The 22,372-nt window shown below is 39.1% G+C and overlaps 1 pseudogene; it reads left to right on the forward strand.

Annotated features, from left to right (window-relative positions):
- The window catches only part of LOC133051006 (protein FAM221A-like), a 55,485-nt pseudogene extending 37,393 nt beyond the window's left edge, over nt 1-18,092 (forward strand).
- The last annotated feature ends 4,280 nt before the right edge of the window (nt 18,093-22,372 follow it).

Genomic DNA, 22,372 nt, shown 5'->3' on the forward strand with positions numbered 1-22,372 from the left:
TTCATTATAGGCTTGGGAGATGTGGTCAGCTGTTAATGGTAGTCAGTTCTTCATTCTTCAAGTTAGGTGATTCTATGAATAAATGGAGTGCTGAGTGCTACAGTGCTCTCTCATGATAATGTGCTTTGACTTGTTTAGTTTTATATAATATATTAATTGTCTAGTTAATTACTCATTCATTTGACTAATAACTGAGCACCAATCTGGTTTAGGATCTTGCCTTGCCTGCATATGTGAGGCTATCTCAGCCTGGGGCTCTCTTCCACATAATTTTTTCTTTTTTTAAAAAACCAGTTGTCTCCTATTATAATTCCTGAATTAGAGGCCTGTCCTAAGGGCTCCAGTATACTCTGAGCTCCTCTCAAAATAGCATTTGCCATACTGAAACATTGTAGCTTATCAGCAGTCAGGACTGAGATTACCTGAATCCAAATTCTTGTTCCATTCCTTACTACCTCTATGACCTACGGCAAGTTATGTATTTTTCCTAAGTTTTAATTTTTTATTTATTTTTTAGAGTTTTAAAAATTGTTTGTTAATGATGTAATAGTATAATCACTATTATAAGCTGAATGAATAAAATGACCATCTAATTATCTAATGTAACATATAATGAGAGAAACAGAAGCTTTATTGAAAGAACATGAGTCTAAGATTCAGATCATTTGGCACTATTCCCAGGGATGCCTTACCCCAGCTTCATGGCCTTGAATATATTCTTGTAGCTCTGTGATTCAGCTTTCAAGTACACAGGTTGGTGGTTCTCAACTGAAGGTGATTTTGTACCCCAGGGGACATTTTTCCCTGAGTTTTTGTTTCTTTATCTATTAAATGGAGACAATAGCATACCTATCTAATAGAGTTGTTTTTATAATTATATTTATTCATTCAGCAGCAAATTATTGAGTAACTGCTACATATCAGTCAACTATTCCTAATGCTGGGGATGAGACAATGAACAGAAAAAAAATCCCTGCCCTGCTTACATTTTAGTGGGAGATGAACAATATATATATGGAGATATAGCATGATGGGGGGCAGTTCTTGAAAGTATTTGAGAGTACTGTATTAGATAGGAAGAGACATTGAATAGAGCCAAATGAAGATGAAGAACAGTGAGAAAAAAGCACATTTTCTGGAGACTGAGATGGAATGGAGTATGATATAAAGATCAGTGTTGGTCATAAGATGCCCATTATTCATTCAGGTGGAGAAAATGAGTACCTAGTTCAGCTTTGGGCAGAATTGTGTCCTCCCAAATTCATATGCTGAAGTCCTAACTCCAGTATCTTGGAATGTACTAGAATAACTGTGTTTGAGGATAGGGTTTTGAAAAAGAAATGTAAGACGGGTGCCTTCACATCCAATATAATTGATTTCTTATTGGAAAAGGAAATTAGAGCACAGAGAAAAGACCACGTAAAGACAGAGGGAACTGAAAAAAGACGTCTTAAAAGAAATCAACCCTGACAACGTTTTGGTCTCTAACTTCTAGCCTCCAGAGTGGTGAGAAAATAAATTTCTGTTGTTTTAACCATCCAGTCTGTGCTATGGATGTTATGGTAGCCCTAGCAAACTAACACAAATCGAATAGCTGAGTGGGCAGCCTACTATTCAGGGGAGATGAGCTGGAGTGATTGGAGGGTCGGTTCAGTTCAGCTGCTCAGTCGTGTCCAACTCTTTGCAACCCCATGGATTGCAGCACGCCAGACTTCCCTGTCCGTCACCAACTCCTGGAGCCTGCTCAAACTCATGTCTATTGAGTTGCTGAAGCGATCCAACCATCTCATTCTCGGTCGTCCCTTCCCCTCTTGCCTTCAGTCTTTCCCAGCATTAAGGTCTTTTCCAATGGGTCAGTTCTTCATATCAGGTGGCCAAAGGATTGGAGCTTCAGCTTTAGCATCAGTCCTTCCAATGAATATACAGGATTGATTTCCTTTAGGATGGACTGGTTTGATCTCCTTGTAGTCCAAGGGACTCTCAATAGTCTTCTCCAACACTACAGTTCAAAAGCATCAATTCTTCAATTCTTCAGAGCTCAGTTTTCTTTATGGTCCAACTCTCACATCCAAACGTGGCAACTGGAAAAACCATAGTTTTGACTAGACGGACCTTTGTTGGCAAAGTTATGCCTCTGCTTTTTAACATGCTGTCTAGGTTTGTCATAGCTTTTCTTCCAAGGAGCAAGCATCTTTTAATTTCATGGCTGCAGTCATCATCTGCAGTGATTTTGGAACCCAAGAAAATAAAGTCTGTTACTGTTTCCATTGTTTCCTCATCTATTTGTCATGAAGCAATGGACCGTATGTTATGATCTTCATTTTTTGAATGTTCAGTTTTAAGCCAGTTTTTTCACTCTCCTCTTTTCTTTCCTCAAGAGGCTCTTTAGTTCCTCTTCACATTCTGCCATAAGGGTAGTGTCATCTGCGAATCTGAGGTTATTGATATTTCTCCCAGCAATCTTGATTCCAGCTTGTGCTTCATCCAGCCTGGCATTTTATTATGTACTCTTCATATAGGTTAAATAAGCAGGGTGACAATATACAGCCTTGACATATTCCTTTCCTGATTTGTAACCAGTTCATTGTTACATGTCCAGTTATAACTGTTGCTTCTTGACCTGCATATAGGTTTCTTAGGAGGCAGGTAAGGTGGTCTGGTAGTCCAACCTCTTTAATAATTTTCCACAGTTTATCATGATCCATATAGTCCAAGGCTTTAAGCATAGTCAATGAAGCAGAAGTAGATGTTTTTCTGGAATTCTCTTGCTTTTTTGATGATCCAATGGATGTTGGCAATTTGATCTCTGGTTCCTCTGCCTTTTCTAAAACCAGCTTGAACATCTGGAAGTTCTCAGTTCACATACTGTTGAAGCCTATCTTGGAGAATTTTGAGCATTACTTTGCTAGCAAGCATGTTGAAATGAGTGCAATTGTGCGGTAGCTTGAACATTCTTTGGTATTGCCTTTCTTTGGGACTGGAATGAAAACTGACCTTTTCTAGTCCTGTGGCCACTGCTGAGTTTTCTAATTTTGCTGGCATATTGAGTGCAGCACTTTCACTGCATCATCTTCTAAGATTTGAAATAGCTCAGCTGGAATTCCATCACCTCCACTAGCTTTGTTCGTAGTGATGCTTCCTAAGGCCCACTTGACTTCAGACATCAGGATGTCTGGTTCTAGGTGAGTGATTATGAAGGAGGAAACAGACAGAACAGGCTGCATCTTGGGCTGGACTGTGGACTTTGAGCTATGTGCCCAGTATCTATGGAAACGACATACCAACTGGAAAACCAGGCCCCCTGGATGGAAGAGTCCCAGGGCTCGTACCTAGATTCTCTGTTGCCTAAAAGAATACCCTAATTATCTGTGTAACTGAATAGAATCATAAATTCTATATGCATATTGGGGTATGACCACAGGCCAATGGATAATTGTCCTACTTGTTAACTACCTAGGCCTAAGGCATATGGATCATGGGTTAACTTTGATTGTATTTTTCTTTTTCTTTGTTCAGACTAGTTTCAGGGAATTTGGGGAGGTGGGTTTGGGCACGCACACTTAGGGTATATAAGGTTTTCAGAAAAACTGGCCAGGGTCCTTGGCTAAGAGGAGACTCTGCCTTGGGCCTGCTGGTATAATAAACTGCACTCCACTATCTGCATTGTCCTTCTGAGTGAGTTTGTTTCCCAGAATGCATGGCTACAACAATCACACTGTCATTGTTATTTGAGTCATTAATAATTAACATAGTTCTTCTGTGTATTTTTGCCACCTCTTGTTAATATCTTCTGCTTCTTCCTGTCCTTCATTGTGCCCATCTTTGCATGAAATGTTCCCTTGGTGTCTCTAATTTTCCTAAAGAGATCTTTATCTCTCCCATTCTATTATTTTCCTCTATTTTTTTTGCATTGATCACGGAGGAAGGCTTTCTTATCTGTCCTTGCTATTCTTTGGAACTCTGCATTCAGATGGGTATATCTTTTTTTTTCCCCTTAGCCTTTCACTTCTCTTTACTCAGCTATTTGTAATGCCTCCTCAGGCACCCATTTTTCCTTTTTTGCATTTCTTTTTCTTCAGGATAGTTTTGATCACTGCCTCCTGTACAATGTTATGAAACTCTGTCCATAGTTCTTTAGGCACTTTGTCTATCAGATCTAATCCTTTGAATCTATTTGTCACTTCCACTGTATAATTGTAAGGGATTTGATTTACGTCATACCTTAATCACCTAGTGGTTTTCCCTACTTTCTTCAATTTCAGTCTGAATTTTGCAATAAGGAGTTCATGATCTGAGCTACACTCAGCTCCTGGTCTTGTTTTTGATGACTATATAGACCTTCTCCATCTTCAGCTGCAAAGAATGTGATCAGTCTGATTTCACTATTGACCATCTGGTAATGTCCGTGTGTAGAGTCTCTTGTGTTTGTGGAAGTGGGTGTTTGCTATGACCGGTGTGTTCTCTTGGCAAAACTCTGTTAGCCTTTGCCCTGCTTCCTTTTGTACTCCAAGACTAAACTTGTCTGTTACTCTAGGTATATCTTGACTTCTTTCTTTTGCATTTCAGTCCCCTATGATGAAAAAGAAATCTTTTTTTGGTGTTAGTTCTAGAAGGTCTTGTAGGTCATCACAGATCGGTTCAACTTCACCCTCTTTGGCATTAGTGGTTGGGGCATAAACTTGACTTGGATTATTGTGATATTGAATGATTTGCCTTGGAAATGAACAGAATCATTCTGTCATTTTTTAGATTGCACCCAAGTTCTGCATTTCAGACTCTTTTCTTGTCTATGAGGACTACTCCATTTCTTCTAAGGGATTCTTGTGCACAGTAGTAGCTATAATGGTCATCTGAATTAAATTCATTCATTCTTGTCCATTTTAGTTCACTAATTGCTGAAACGTCAATATTAACTTTTGCCATCTCCTATTTGACACTTTCAATTTACCTTGATTCATGGATCTAACATTCCAGGTTCCTATACAATATTGTTCTGTACAGATTGTTCTCCATCTTTAAAATATCCTTAACTCAACAAAATTTCCTATGTCCAACATAGCAGGGCACTCAAGAGATCCGCACATCTGTACATCTGAAGGTGGGTGGACTGGAACTTATAGACAGGTAGGATCTCAGGGAGAGGAGATGATGCCCACGGTCCCAGCCTCTTGGCTATGGAAGCTGTGCCTGCATCCCCAAAGAACCTTGTAGTAGCAGGAATCGTAGCACATGTGACTGTGGTCTATAGGCCACAGGGATGGCTGTGACCATAGGGTTCTAGGGAGCAGTGACTGTGAGGCCTGTGGCCCTTCTCTGTCCAACCACGGCAGCACTGCCAGCTATGATCCTCCTTGCCATGCTGGTGGCCCCCGCAAGCCTGACCAGCTCGGATATGGCTGAGACACCCAGAAACCTGTTTCCTCTCCACCCCACCCCCCGACTGTGGCAGCAGTGCCTGCAACCCAAGTGATCCTCAATGTGGCAAAGGCACCCACCATCCAGTGCCCTTGGTGGTAATGCCGATGACAGCATCAGCTTTTCACTTATTTAGTACTTGTGAATGACTTCAGTGGATCTTTACTTAAATTGCCACAGACATATAATAATCCAATTCTTGAAAGTATTAATTCAGTTACATAAAAAGGCAAAACTCTAATTTTTAACTGTTTCATCAAATCTCCTGATATTTCAGGCTGTGTATACAAAATATAACATTGGTTGGGAAGGGTAGGGTTACTTTTACAGTGATGTGGATTCTGGGCAGTGGCAACTGGCCCAAATGGCTTGCCAATGCAAGGCTTTAGGCCAGAGCTCTGATAGGTCCTCGTTAGAGGTGAGTACAACTTCACAATCACAGAGAAATTTCAGTTTGATCTACATTTAATTTCTGTCTCTGTGAAAAGCTAACTTCCTTAGCTAAGTGGCTAAATGAACAACAGCTGGGTTTAGGGACGCGAGGCACATAGGATGTAACTTGTCTTAGGCAGTCACCAAAGGACTAATCTAAAAAGGACAATTATGTTCAGAGCCTTTTCAGTGCACTCGAGGACTGCTAAAGAAACTGTCTCCATCCAAGCATGTGAGCATGGAAAGACTAATCCACAATGCCCTAAGGAAGAGTGCTTTGCTCAGAAATGTGGCATTCAGTTTTTGTAACTCTGCATGGAAATTCCTTTTAAAGTTGTGCATTTTACCAAATGCAGTAATTGCCTTGGGGTGTAATGGATTACAAAAGATGAGAGTAATCACAAAGAAAAAACATAAAGGAGAGAGAAATGCATAGAAACCTCATTGTTTCCAATGATCATCAAAAATAGGTCAGGAAACAAGTTCTGCTTTGATGTTTGATGTTTTTATTTTCAAGGAATTCTGCAGTAATGAAGTGTAACCTCAGCAAATGGAAACTAGATTCTGTAAAGGAGCGAGAGAACTTGCCAGAGGAAGAGGGTGGATGAGTCATTTCTATGAAATATTTGAATAGAATCTCAATTTTTATAATTTCCTTAAAACTTTTTCTTTACTTTTCTCTCAGTTTGATTAATTCACTGAGCTGGATATAGATAGGTGGGAAAGATTTTACATGGAGATTATGCTAATATCTTCTTTGCAAAGTTAAGGGCGTTGTTATCATGCATGGCAGGCAACATGGAGGGGACAGTGGTTAGAAGTACATGTTATACGGATCTGGTTTTAATACAGACATACCTTATTATACTTTGCAGATACTGAGTTTTTTTTTGTTTGTTTGCTTTTTGCTTGTTTTTAACAAATTAAAGGTTGGTGGTAACTCTATGTTAAGCAAGTCATTTTTTTTTTTTTTGGATAGCATTTGCTTACTTCATGTCTCTATGTCATGTTTTGGTAATTTTCACAATGCATCAGTTTTTTAAATTGTTATTACATTTGATATGGGGATCTGTGATGAGTGATCTCTGATACTACTATTTTAGTAATGTTTTATATTATATTTTGTAATTAAGGTATATACATTTTTTTAACATAATGCTATTGTACACTTAATAGACTACAGTATGTTATAGTTGTTCAGTCCCCCAGTCATGTCTGACTCTTGGCGACCCTGTGGACTGCAGCATGCCAGGCCTCCCTGTCCTTTACCATCTCCTAGAGTTTGCCCAAGTTCCTGTCCTTTGCAATGGTGATGCCATCCAGCCATCTCATCCTCTGATGCCCTCCTCTACTTCTGCCCTCAATCTTTCCCAGCATCAAGGTGTTTTTCAATGAGTCACCTGTTCACATCAGGTGACCAAAATACTGGAGCTTCAGCTTCAGCATCATTCCTTCCAATGAGAATCAGGGTTGATTTCCTTTAAGACTGACTGGTTTGATCTCCTTGCTGTCCAAGGGACTCTCAAGAGTCTTCTCCAGCACCACAGTTCGAAGGCATCAATTCTTTGATGCTCTGCCTTCTTTATAGTCCAGCTCACACAATCATACATGGCCACTGGGAAGATCACAGCCTTGACTATAAGGACCTTTGTTGACTGAGTAATGTCTGTGCTTTTCAACAGACTGTCTAGGTTTGTCATAGCTTTCCTGCTGAGAAGCAATTGTCTTCTGATTTCGTGGCTGCTGTCACCATCTGCAGTGATTTTAGAGCCCAAGAAGAGGAAATCTATCACAGACTACAGTATAGTATAAACATAACTTCTGTATACACTGGGAAACCAAAAAATTAGTGTGACTCACTTTATGTGATATCCACTTTATTGAGGTAGTCTGAAACTGAACCCAGAATATAGCCAAGGAGACTATATTAACCCTACCACTTGCAAGCTGTGTGATTTGTGTTAAGCCTCAAGTTTCCTATCTGTAAAGTGGGAGTGATTACTGTGTCTTACACTATTGTCATGAGGATATAAGGAAGTAATATATGTCAAGCTTCTGATACATTCATGATGTATTTTGGTGGAGGGAAGAATGCTGTATTATCTCCTGAAATAATCATTAAATGCACAGAAGAACCTTTATGTGTGTTAAATGGAGAAATTGTTTCCAGATACTAGAAGATTAATTTTGTCACTGGATGACATTAGATATGTAGCCAGAAATCATTGGTGAGTACTTACAGGAAGCTGAAGCTCCCAGTCTCTTCTCTTACATTACACTTTCAGCTTTCCTCACCAGTAAGAGCTCTAGTTGTCAACATTTCTGGTTTTAAGATTTTGATAAATAGATATCCTAGGACCCAGTGGGATTCATATGAAGAAAAAAGTTTTTCCCTCTACTCATCTTAGGTTCATTGACTGAGGCCTTGCAATTAGACTGACAAAAGATAGTTTAACAAGAGAAAAGAAACAGGAGTTTATGAATATGCTCATTGTGCATTCACAGAGGAGTACTAAGAGATAGGTAACTCAAAAGAGGAGATTGGAGCTTGAGCTTGTATAGCATCTTAGTGAAGAATAATAACTTTGTAGAGAAGTGATAAGATAAGGGAATATGACTTTGAACTTCTACAAATCTCACATTATCAGAAGGGAAATATATGGGTCAATTAATGGAAAATAAGGGTAAGGCTTGTTTAAGTAGACTTTTGGTACCATCTTGTCTTTAGTAATAAGATTGTTTTTCCCTTCCTGGTATGGGAAGGGGCAGGGGCACCTTCACAAGGGCATTTTGTTCTGTTTATAAATAGATATGGAGAGGGCAGAGAGGTCCAGCCTATCTCTACTTTCTCTCAGTTGCTTTCAGTTCAAATTCATCCTGTGCCAGAATGGCATACTTTGAGGTGGCGTATTTTGAACCCCTTTAGTTCACAAGTAAGTACAAACTCATCTGTCATTCAGATGCCATAAATGTAGTTACAATTCTAGGTTGAAAAGTCTTTCCACAATGCTCGTAAGACCCATTTGTTCTTTTGGATGATGTCCCTCACCAGCTGGCTCCCTTTTGTCAGCAGTGTGGGCAAAGTTTTCTCCCTAAAGAAATGAATATTCATGAAGAAAATGGCAATAGAGCCAAGTCTTAATGGTATGGCTAAAGCTATGGGGCAGCTCTTTCTCCTAAAACTTGAAATAGGAATAGGGGTATAGTCATAGCACAAACACACACATATGCATATATATATGTGTGTATACACACACACACACACACACACATATGCATCTATACGTGTCAGTGTGTGTGTGTGCATGCTCAGTCATTCTTACTCTTTGCAACCCCATGGACTATAGACCTCCATGCCCCTCTGTTCATGGGGTTTTCCAGGCAAGAATACTGGAGTGGGTTGCCATTTCCTACTCCAGATCTGTACATGGACTATAGATAGATGGACTATATACATACATTTATGTGTATGTATATGCACATAATCTTTGAATGTTCTTTTTTATGCTCTGCCTTTAGTAAAGGAAATGTCCCTTTCTTAATATAGAGCCTAGAAAGGAAGTTTATCAAATTCTTTTAGGTTTCACATCTGTAGTTAAGAGATAAGCTCCCTAGAGGCTTTGATGCACTGAAGTCTACCCAGTTTTTGAAATGAGCTCCAAATTCACTGTGTGCTGTTTCTACTCACATTATCTATTTAGCTGCTATAAATGCATATCAATTCCCTTTACCTGCATTAAGACATTTTAATGCTTACTTTCAATATTTAGGGGGATGGCTTCACAGAGTCTTTCATTTTGTTACGTAGTTAGAATAGGAAAAAGGAGTCCAGAATGGTGGTGGCTAAAAGACAAAGAAGGGAAAAGCCCAGGAAAATAGAACAAAGCAAGGTCAGAGGACCAGAGTGAGAACCTCAGGTAAAACAAACAGCCCCCCTGGCTAGCCCAATTTACATAGGGCAGACTCAGGTGAAGGAGAAAGAAAAACATACAAAAAGAAGAGCCAAAATTGAGCTGGGGGCTTCGTTTCTCTTCTCTTCACATCTTTTGGGTCGGCTCTCCCTTTTGCCTCGAGGATGTATTTTCCTTTGCTTTCCAAATAAAACTGAGCTGTAACATGGAGCTGTAACACTGGTCATTCTGTTGTTTCGAATTTTTGCTGCAGTGGGACAGAACCAAGGAAATTACACACTTGCCTGACAATTTCATTTTAGTTAATACAATTTAGATATTCAAAAACATGTCATTGTGGACACCTCTAAACCAACCTTCAAAAAATGTACTCTTGAAAAACTGATATGATTTAGACAGCTGCCTGAAGCAACTATTACTTTGGTGCAAAAGTAAGTGTGTTTTTTGCATTGTTGAAATTTGCCATTTGATATTGGAATGCCTTCTAAATAAGTGTGGTTACATTATCTATTATTTTATTGTGCATTTCTCTCTTTATGTTTTTTTCTTTGCTAATGACATTACATTTCATGCAAAAATGGGCTCAATAAAGGACAGAAATGGTATGGACCTAACAGAAGCAGAAGATATTAAGAAGAGGTGGCAAGAATACACAGAAGAACTGTGCAAAAAAAAAATCTTCATGACCCAGATAATCACAATGGTGTGATCACTCACCTAGAGCCAGATATCCTGGAATGTGAAGTCAAGTGGGCCTTAGAAAGCACCACTATGAACAAAGCTAGTGGATGTGATGGAATTCCAGTTGAGCTATTTCAAATCCTGAAAGATGATGCTATGAAAGTGCTGCACTCAATATGCCGGCAAATTTGGAAAACTCAGCAGTGGCCACAGGACTGGAAAAGGTCAGTTTTCATTCCAATCCCTAAGAAAGGCAATCCTAAAGAATGCTCAAACTATCTCACAATTGCATTCATCTCACACACTAGTAAGGTAATGCTCAAAATTCTCCAAGCCAGGCTTCAGCAATATGTGAACCGAGAACTTCCAGATGTTCAAGCTGGTTTTAGAAAAGGCAGAGGAACCAGAGATCAAATTGCCAACATCTGCTGGATCATTGAAAAAGCAAGAGAGTTCCAGAAAAGCATCTATTTCTGCTTTATTGACTATGCCAAAGCCTTCAACTGTGTGGATCACAATAAACTGTGGAAAATTCTGAAAGAGAAGGGAATACCAGACCACCTGACCTGCCTCTTGAGAAACCTGTATACAGGTCAGGAAGCAACAGTTAGAAATGGACATGGAACAACAGACTGGTTCCAAATAGGAAAAGGAATACATCAAGGCTGTATATTGTCACCCTGCTTATTTAACTTATATGCAGAGTACATCATGAGAAACGCTGGGCTGGAAGAAGCACAAGCTGGAATCAAGATTTCTGGGAGAAATATCAATAACCTCAGATATGCAGACACCATCCTTATGGCAGAAAATGAAGAGGAACTAAAAAGCCTCTTGATGAAAGTGAAAGAGGAGAGTGAAAAAGTTGACTTAAACCTTAACATTCAGAAAACTAAGATCATGGCATCTGGTCCCATCACTTCATGGGAAATAGATGAGGAGACAGTGGAAACAGTGTCAGACTTAATTTTTTTGGGCTCCAAAATCACTGCAGATGGTGACTGCAGCCATGAAATTAAAAGATGCTTACTCCTTGGAAGGAAAGTTATGACCAACCTAGATAGCATATTAAAAAGCAGAGACATTACTTTGCCAACAAAGGTCCATCTAGTCAAGGCTATGGTTTTTCCAGTGGTCATGTATGGATGTGAGAGTTGGACTGTGAAGAAAGCTGAGTGCCAAAAAATTGATGCTTTTGAACTATGGTGTTGGAGAAGACTCTTGAGAGTCCCTTGGACTGCAAGGAGATCCAACCAGTCCATCCTGAAGGAGATCAGTCCTGGGTGTTCATTGGAAGGACTGATGTTGAAGCTGAAACTCTAATACTTTGGCCACCTCATGCAAAGAGTTGACTCTTTGGAAAAGACCCTGATGCTGGGAGAGATTGGGGGCAGGAGGAGAAGGGGACAACAGAGGATGAGATGGCTGGATGGCATCACTGACTCGATGGGCATGAATTTGAGTAAACTCTGGGAGTTGGTGATGGACAGGGAGGCCTGGCGTGCTGCAATTCATGGGGTCGCGAAGAGTCGGACATGACTGAGCGAATGAACTAACTGAACTGAACTGACTGAATGACATTACTTGACATTTATTTTAGCCTATGGAAATGATGTTAGGCAAAAAGCAAATTCAATTGATTTTCTTATATTTGAGTTCAAAATGAGCTGTAAAACAGCAAAGACAACTCACAACATCAACAGCCCAGGAATTTGGCCCAGGAATTCTTAACAAATGTACAGTGCAATGGTGGTTCAAGAAGTTATGCAAAGGAAAAGAGAGCCTTAAAGATGAGGGTTGCAGTGGCTGGCATCAGAGGTTGACAATGACCAATTGAGAGCAATCGTCAAAGCTGATCCTCTTAGAACTGCATGAGAAGTTGCCCAAGAACTCGACGTCAACCATTCTATGGTCATTCAGCATTTGAAACAAATTGGAAAGGTGAAAAAGCTCAATAAGTGGGTGCCTCATGAGCTGACTGCAAATCAAAAAAATTGTCATTTTTGAAATGCTGTCTTCCACGCAACAATGAGGACTATTTCTTGATTGGATTGTGATATGTGACTGAAAAGTGGATTTTATATGACAACCAGCAGTGACCAGCTCAGTGGTTGGACTGAGAAGATGCTACAAACCTCTTCCCAAAGCTGAACTCAAAGCAAAAATAGGTCATGGTCACTGTTTGGTGTCTGCTGCCAGTCTGACCAACTACAGCTTTCTGAATCCCAGAGAAACCACAATATCTGAGAAGTATGCTCAGCAAATCGATGAGATGCCCTGAAAACTGCAATGCCTGCAGCCAACATTGGTCAACAGAAAGAGCCCAGTTCTCCACAACAACACCTGACTGCACGTTGCACAGTCAGCGCTTCAAAAGTCGGGCAAATTGGGCTAAAAAGTTCTGCCTTATCTGCCATATTCACTTGACCTCTCCTGCCTGACTACCACTTCTTCAAGCACCTCAACAACTTTTTGCGGGCAATATGCTTCTACAACCAGCAGGAGGCAGAAAATGCTTTCCAAGAGTTTGTTGAATACTGAAGCATGGATTTTTATGCTACAGGATTAAGCAAACTTATTTCTTGTTGGCAAAAATTTATTGATTGTAATGGTTCCCATTTTGGTTAATAAAGATGTGTTGAGCCTAGCTAAAATGGTTTTAAAATTCATGGTCCAAAACTGTAATTATATTTGCTTCAACCTAATATATACTTCCTCTAAACTCCAATGAATATATAGTGAAGAAAGAAAAGAAAGCAAGAAGGAAGGAAGAAGTAAGAAAAGAGGGAAGAAGAGGCTGAGTGAGGGAAGAAAATGATGTGTTTCTCTTTAGACCCACTGATTTCTTTTCACTGGGTCTGTCTGTATTTATTATAAATTCTGGGCTCAAAGCTGGTGCTGTGCTTACTTGGGACACTGAATGAGGCTGTGATGATAATTCTTTCTCTGAATGGATGTTATTTCCTACACATGAGAGCTCTTTTATGGTTTCCAAGATTTGAAACAGAGTCACTAATCAGACTAGCTTTCCCTTGTTCCACCTTCATTTTGAACTTCTTGTACCCCCTCTCCCAACCCAAATTTTCTTTTAACTTTCTGACCATCATTTTTTCAGGTCCACCAACCTGAAGATAGCTACAAATAAGTGAAATGTTTCCTTTCAAAATTTTACATTTGCATTTTTATCTTAGTGGGTCAAGACCTTAAACTACAAAAATCATGTTAATGTTCCAGATGTTAGATACTTGAATGTAGGCTCTTTTTGTAGTGTGACTTCCTAATAATAAGCTGTCACTTAGATAATAATTACTGTCAACCATGGACACTATGAGACAGGTGCCATTGGAGGTGTTCTATTATGTTTTCCATATGAACATGCAGCCATTGTTTGTATGAAAGGATAGAGCCCATCAAGAACTGGCCCTTTTCATTCCCTTCATAAAGAAGTGTTTATGCACAGGGCTTCTGCACCAAATGTCCTGATCCTCTGGGACAGAACCAAACTCTCTAGTGCACTTAATATCATGTGTCCTGAAGTCAGTGTGTTCTTGTGGCTCTTTTACAGTTGAAAGTACGATGAATTTATAGGAAAAATATGTTAAAGTGCAAACATATATTAATAAATTCAAAGAGCTGGAGCTTAATGTAACACCCTCAAAATCACTTTCCCCTTATTTCCAGAAACTATGGCATTTATGAAAGGAATATACAACACATAGAACAAGCACTGTAAGTGGGTACTTTTTGGAGTGTCATCATGTGATAGGGCCTTTCCTATCTAGTCTCTGGTCCATAACCTGAAACCGATTGTACATTAAAGATGAAATTGATAAAATTTTAAAAGCCATATTTTGTGTCCCTCATCTATAATTACTGTGATTACTCCACACTGGCTTCCACCCACACCCACTGGATAAACTGAGGCTATTCTTTAAGTAGAATAGTTACAGAGAAGATGTTTTGAAATACTCTTACTTACATATATTATTAGCAAACCAGATGTGTAGATAAAGCATCATTTTCACTACATGCTCTGTTTTGCCCAGTGGATTGATGCATGTTCTCTTTACCACAGTTCTTGTATTGGTTTTCAATGTGTACTTTGGTCTTTTTAGAGACACATACATAATTCTGCAAAACAGTAAAATGTCTGCCAAGACTGTGAAACTCAACATGTTTTAATTGCTCCTGAGATGTTATTACCAAAAATAATAAATAGATGCAATTAATTAACTAGCACAGATTATAGACCTAGTATATTTAGTAAATTTGATGACAGCATTTGAGTATTACTATATTCTTGTAGTAAAATAATACAAAATGAAGTAATAATAAAAGCAGCTTACTAATTGTTTAGAGATATCAATTTTGATGTCATTATTGATTTGAATATGGTGTCATTACTTCTAAATGGTATAGAGAAGTAGTATTAATTAAGTGTTCATTTGTTCAGTTCAATTGAGTTCAGTAACTCAGTCATGTCCAAATCTTTGCGACCCCATGGACTGCAGCATGCCAGGCCTCCCTGTCCATTGCCAACTCCTGGAGTTTACTCAAATTCATGTCCATTGAGTTGGTGATGCCATCCAACCACCTCATTCTCTGTCATCCCCTTCTCCTCCTGCCTTCAATCTTTCCCAGCATAAGGGTCTTTTCCAATTAGTCAGTTCTTTGCATGAGGTGGCCAAAGTATTGGAGTTTCAGTTTCAGCATCAGTCCTTTCAGTGAATATTCAGGACTGATTTCCTTTAGGGTGGACTGGTTGGATCTCCTGGCAGTCCAAGGGATTCTCCAGGGTCTTCTCCAACACCACAGTTCAAAGCATCAATTCTTTGGCACTCAGATTGCTTTATAGTCCTGCTCTTACATCCATGAATGACTACTGGAAAAACCCTAGCTTTGAGTGGATGGACCTTTCTTGGCAAAGTAATGTTTTTGCTTTTTAATATGCTACTTAGGTTGGTCATAACTTTCCTTCCAAGGAGCAGGCGTCTTTTAATTTAATGGCTGCAGTCACCATCTGCAGCCATGCAGACACCATGGCTGCAGTGATTTTGGAGCCCCCCAAAACAAAGTCTGCCACTGCTTCCACTGTTTCCCCATCTATTTGCTGTGAAGTGATCGGACCAGATGCCATGATCTTAGTTTTCTGAATGTTGAGTTTTAAGCCAACTTTTTCACCCTCCTCTTTCACTTTCATCAAGAGGCTCTTCAGTTCTTCACTTTCTGCCATAAGGGTGGTGTCATCTGCGTATCTGAGGTTATTGATATTTCTCCCGGCAATCTTGAATCCAGCTTGTGCTTCTTCCAGCCCAGCGTTTCTCATGATGTACTCTGCATATAAGTTAAATAAGCAGGGTGACAATATACAGCCTTGATGTACTCCTTTCCCTGTTTGGAACCAGTCTGTTGTTCCAAGTTCAGTTCTAACTGCTGCTTCCTGATCTGCAAACAGGTTTCTCAAGAGGCAGATCAGGTGGTCTGGTATTCCCACCTCTTAAAGAATTTTTCAGAGTTTTTTTGTGGTCCACACAGCCAAAGGCTTTGGCATAGTCAATAAAGCAGAAGTAGATGTTTTTCTGGAACTCTCTTGCTTTTTTGACGATCCAGCAGAGGTTCGCAATTTCATCTCTGGTTCCTCTGCCTTTTCTAAACCCAGCTTGAATATCTGGAAGTTCTCAGTTCATGAACTGTTGAAGCCTGGCTGGGAGAATTTTGAGCATTACTTTACTAGCGTGTGAGATGAGTGCAATTGTGCAGTAGTTTGAGCATTCTTTGACATTGCCTTTCTTTGGGATTGGAATGAAAACTGACCTTTTTTAGTCCTGTAGCCACTGCTGAGTTTTCCAAATTTGTTGGCATATTGAGTGCAGCACTTTCACAGAATCATCTCTTAGGATTTGAAATAGCTCAACTGGAATTCCATCACCTCCACTAGCTTTGTTCGTAGTGATGCTTTCTAAGGCCCACTTGACTTTGCATTCCAGGATGTCTGGCTCTAGGTTGGTGATTACACCATCGTGATTATCTGGATTGTGAAGATCTGTTTTGTATAGTTTTCTTCTGTGTATTCTTGCCAGCTCTTCTTAATATCTCTGCTTCTGTTAGGTCCATACCATTTCTATCCTTTATTGTGCCCATCTTTGTATGAAATGTTCCCTTGGTATCTCTAATTTGTACATTGTATAAAAGATGGAAGCTGACTCACCAAGGTCAACAAAAGTTGCTTCCTATTTTCAGTGTAAGGGAGAAAAGATAATTTTCCCTCAAAAGACCCTGATGGTTGGAAAGATTGAGGGTAGGAGGAGGAGAGGGTGACAGAGGGTGAGATGTATAGCTTTTTAACAGAAAATAATAATTTCTGGAGAAATAATAGGAAAGGATAAGAAAGCAGTTAGAGGCTCTTAAGGGCAGAGATAAAGGCCTTTTTGTTGCTTTGTGACTTGGTGGCTCTTAAGCCTCCATTTCTCTTTAGAGAAGATCAAGAAAATGATGGTTGTTTCTAAGAACATAATGATAGCTTAAAAGGAAGAAAAATCTTATCATTTCAGTTAATGAATTCATTACTTAAACATTTTTTGAGCACCAAGTACTGCTGTAAGTTTTACGATTATAAAAAATAATACAGACCTCCGGGCGGCGCGGCGGCAGTGGACGAGTACTTGGAGTACCGGAGGTATAAGCAACATAAAACCGACTTTGAAACGATTCCCCCGCAGCGCCCCATCAGTCTGCCTTGCCAAGTGAGGGGCTGCCCTTGCAGGACTTACCTCTATGTGCCTCTGAACGGCACACAGCCCATCCGCTGCCGATGTAAGCACTTTGCCGATCAACACAGCGCAGCGCCTGGCTTTGTATGCAGTGCCTGTTGTAATAAGTGTTCGGGATTTCATAGTTGCTTCACTTGTGCTTGTGGTCAGCCTGCATATGCTCATGACACAGTAGTGGAAACTAAGCAAGAAAGACTGGCGCAGGGAAAACCGGTGGGGCAGGACGTTCCTTATGCAGCAATGGGAGGACTGACTGGCTTCAGCTCGCGGGCAGAAGGCTACATGCGATTAGATGACAGTGGAATTGGTGCACCGTCAGCTGAGTTTTTAGACTCTCCAGGTACAGCCATGGACCACCCATTTCTAAAGGCATTTCAAGCATCATCTAGCTCTTCTCCAGAAACACTAACAGTACAAGTAGTCAAGTTTCTTCCTTAAGGAAACCGGAAGAGGATGATATGGCTTTCTTTGAAAGACGATACCAGGAGAGGATAAAAATGGAAAAGGCTGCTAAGCAGAAAGGAAAAGCACCATTGCCATCAACTATGAAACCTTCATGAACACTACTGGGGAAATTAAAACCAGCATCCAAATATGTCTTTTGTGTGTTAATTATTTAAACATAATAATACAGTTTATTTTTCCTCAAATTACTTACATTTTTTCTATGTAAAAATGTCTTTTGAATGTTTCCTTATTTACACGTGACAGTACCTTATGTTACTTTTGCCAAAATTTATGATTTATTACTTTATATAAACTTTTTTCTCTCTCCTAACAAATGAGGCTATTTTCATGTTAGTCAAAACCTTAAAGTACAGTAGCTATTTTGAGTTTATAATAATTTAACCTTTTCAGGCTACTTAAAAATTTTAAGATGTTATTGAGGATTTGAACAAACATTTCATTCAAAATAGTTAAATTAAAATCCTTAGTTTTTTTATTTTCTAAACTTTGTAATATTGATTTGTTTTAAAATAAAAACTTAATGTAATTAAAAAAAAATAATACAAACTTTTTCTTCCCAAAGTGGTTAAATATAAACAACTACACAGATTATCAGAAGGCAATGTCATACTATAGCAAAGGTTGCTATAGTGTGGGATGCTGCTGGAACATAAGGGCAATGAGAAAGTCAGGGAATGCATCATGAAGAGGTGATGCTTATTTTTAGTTTTAAAGTATGAGTAGTTATTTCAGAGGTACAAACTGGGGAAAGCATTCAGGCCAGGCCAAGAAAATAACATGAGTGTAAATGTCAGGAGCTTTGTATTTTCAGTGTGCTCACAGCACAGGAGTGGAAAAGAGCTCTGGTTATAGTCACCAAGATAGACAGGCATTAGCTCAAGAAGGGCATTATATGCCAGGACTTCGAAATTTTTCCTGTAATCCAGTAGTAAGTCAAACCTTTTAATTGTAGAATCACTTTCTTTTTGAAAAATATGAATATAGTCATAGGCATTCTGTTTTATGTATTATTTATAAAAATCAGGAATATATTTAAATTTATAGTTTTATTATTGAGACTTCTGATAAATTTTGCAGTCAATATTGGTAAATATCTCAGATAGTGTATCATAGTGTATATGAACCTTGGCTGTGGAGTTAGGCAGGCTGCATGAATTCAGGCAAACCACCTGCCCTTGTAAAGCTTAAGTTTCCTTATCTATAAAATAATCATAATAATACTAGAACATATTAGAGTGTGTATTTGTGACAATTAAAATATATGATATATGAAGGCACAGAGTAAGTTCTTATTAAATCACACTTTAATCATTATTATTTGTAAAAAGATAATTTTTAAATAATTGCAAACTCATTACTCTCATACAAATATGAAATGAATGTCTTGAAGATTTTATTTAACTCATTAATTAAGGAAGCAGAAAGATGTTACACATTGTTCAAAGGGGAACTTAAGCAACACACATGTTTAGGCAACCAGGGATGCTGTAATCAATTTACAAATAGATGTAAAATGGGTGTATATTAATAGGGCAATAATCAATTGCATTTTCACTAGACACAAATCATTTGCATTTCTATAGACAAGGATCTTTGGAATTTCTATTAATTTTCTGTGATTGGAGTTGTAAAACAGTTCATAAAACAATGACATGTAGAGATGACTGGATGTGTACTAGATAGAACATCTAACAGTCTCCCCATCCCCAATTCAGTTGTTTATAATTTATCTTGATAGATTTACTTTGTCAGATATATAAGGAAGATCAAAGTTTTCTGACATTAGCGACTTACTTAAATGACAGGAAGATGAAGCCTGGGTTAGAACAGAAAATTTTTCCAGTGCATCCATTGGTCAGTACTGGTAGAAAGGGCCTACCTTGCTAGAGAGGATCATTTAGAAAAAGCAAATTAAGACTACTTGGCTGGGCTCCCTGTGTTATGTAGCAACTTTTCACCAGCTATCTGTTTTACACTTGGTAGTATATATTATAGATGAATTGCATTGTTGTATGGCAGAAACCAGCACAACACTGTAGAGCAATTTTCCTCCAATTAAAGAATAAAAAAAAAAAGGAGGAGGGCATGGAAACCCACTCCAGGATTCTGGCCTGGAAAATCTCCATGGACAGAGGAGCCTGGAGGGCTGTAGTCCATTTGGTCTCAAAGAGTTAAACATGAATGAGCAGCTAAGCACAGCACAGGCCTATGCTTGGGCTTCTCAGGTGGTGCTAGTGGTAAGGAGCTTGCCCACCAATGCAGGAGATTTAAGAGACACAGGTTCAATACCTGGGTCAGGAAGATTCTCTGGACTAGGTCATGGCAACTCACTCTAGTATTCTTGTGAGGGGAATCCCATGGACAGGAGCCTGAAGGTCACACAGAGTCAGACATGACTGAGGCGACTTAGCACGCATGCACAGGCCTGTACTTAGTTGTGTGAAAATATTCTTTATTCTCTCTGATCTTTGGTTTTCTAATCCATAAATTAGGAGCAATAATTATACCTGCTTAATACTCCTTGGAAGGAAAGTTATGACCAACCAAGGTAGCATATTAAAAAGCAGAGACATTACTTTGCCAACAAAGGTCCGTCTAGTCAAGGCTGTGGTTTTTCCAGTGGTCGTGTATGGATGATGTGAGAGTTGGACTGTGAAGAAAGCTGAGTGCTGAAAAATTGATGGTTTTGAACTGTGGTGTTGGAGAAGACTCTTGAAAGTCCCTTGGACTGCAAGGAGATCCCACCAGTCCATCCTAAAGGAGATCAGTCCTGGGTGTTCATTGGAAGGACTGATGCTGAAGCTGAAACTCCATTACTTTCGCCCCATCATGTGTAGAGTTGGCTCATTGGAAAAGACCCTGATGCTGGGAGGGGTTGGGGGCAGGAGGAGAAGGGGACGACAGAGGATGAGATGGCTGGATGGAATCACCGACTCAATGGGCATGAGTTTGAGTAAACTCTGGGAGTTGGTGATGGACAGAGAAGCCTGGCATGCTGCAATTCATGGGGTCGCAAAGAGTCGGACACGACTGAGTGACTGAGCTGAACTGAATAGAGTTGTGAAGATAATATGAAATAATTATGTAGCTGAGCTTAGCAAAGGACCTGGTACAAAATGCTTAATAAATGGTAGCTATTTTTATTAGCTGCATTCTGTGCTCACCTCATCCAAAGGTAAAAATCCCAAATCATGTCAAGGTATGCAGAGCAAGTTAAGAAAATGTGATGTCTGTGGCAAGGAAAAAAACCTCTATTTTTTTTTTTTTTCTAACTTAAATTCATTTCCTGCAGGACAGTTTATATCTCTCCACTGTATTATAAACAGAACTAAGCCTTCTCATTCCCCATTGTATCTCCAGGGCCTAGTACTCTTTCTGGCACACAATCATCACTTTAATAAATAAAGGTTCATGAGTGAATAAATGCCTATGAAATCCCTACACAATTATCACAAAGATATTCTGAGCATAAGTTTATAGTTGTGAAAGTCGCTCAGTCGTGTCCAACTCTGCAACCCCATGGACTGTAAAGTCCTTGGAATTCTCCAGGCCAGAATACTGGAGTGGGTAGCCTTTTCCTTCTCCAGGGATTCTTCCCAACCCAGGGATTGAACCCAGGTCTCATGCATTGCAGGCAGATTCTCTACCAGCTGAGCCACAAAGGAAGCCAAAGAATACTGGAGTGCATAGCCTATCCCTTCTCCAGTGGAGATAGATAGTTGGGCAAGTCCAAAATGTAACTAGCTAGGAACGTTATCCATAATAATACCAAGGAAATCCTAGCACACTCTTTCTTCCATTTTGATCATGTGAAATGTTTGCATCCATCCATTTGACTGCCCTATTCCTCAACCAGGTATTATAGTGCTTGGGGCCCTGGCAGGTTCTGAAGAGCTTTCTCTTCTAAACCATATCCAAAAAAAAAAAAAAAGAGTGAGTGTGCCAGAATTATGCTCAGTGATTACCTTTTAACAGTTTCTAGGAGCTAGAATTTAAGTGATTTTTTTGAAGTCTTATTTTCTTTAATTTAAAAACAAATAACTTACTCTAACTTTTCTATCAACCTGGAAAACACTTTTTAAATAAGTTGGTGAATTACATTTTATTCTCACTTGACACTTTTCATACCGATAGTTTAAAATCATCACAATAAAAACCATCACTCATACACATATTTTTGTATTATCAATACAAATCTAAAGTGTGATAGCAGAATTTGGAATAAGTTATGCCATTCTATGATTTGAGCAAATGGACTTAGATGTTTTTTTGGACCCTGCTCATTAGATGTAAGGATTTTGGATTTAGTAACCTAACAGGATTGAAAACTCCTTTAAGGAAGATATACCACAGGTTCTCAATCATTTATCCATCTGTCTGAAAGTCAATAAGTTCTGAAAAATGTAAAAATTTTCCTTCTCAATTTGTTGTGAAACTGGATATGAACTTATTTTATGGCAAAGTATGAAGTGAATATAAGGTTCTTCTGGTCTTTTTTTATCCTGCTAATGTGAATGTTTATATATTAAATGCAGAAATAATATGTTTAATCACAGGTGCTCCCCAGAACTACTGAGTTGTTATTTAATATAATAGGCAACATTACCTCTACAAAATTAGGGAAATTTTGCATTTTTAAAATACATTGATCTCCTTGGAAAAACTGTCAGGTTGTGGCCCCCTATTCCCATTAGG

The sequence above is a fragment of the Dama dama genome, chromosome 33 (assembly GCF_033118175.1).
Source record: "Dama dama isolate Ldn47 chromosome 33, ASM3311817v1, whole genome shotgun sequence".
Lineage (NCBI taxonomy): Eukaryota > Metazoa > Chordata > Mammalia > Artiodactyla > Cervidae > Dama > Dama dama.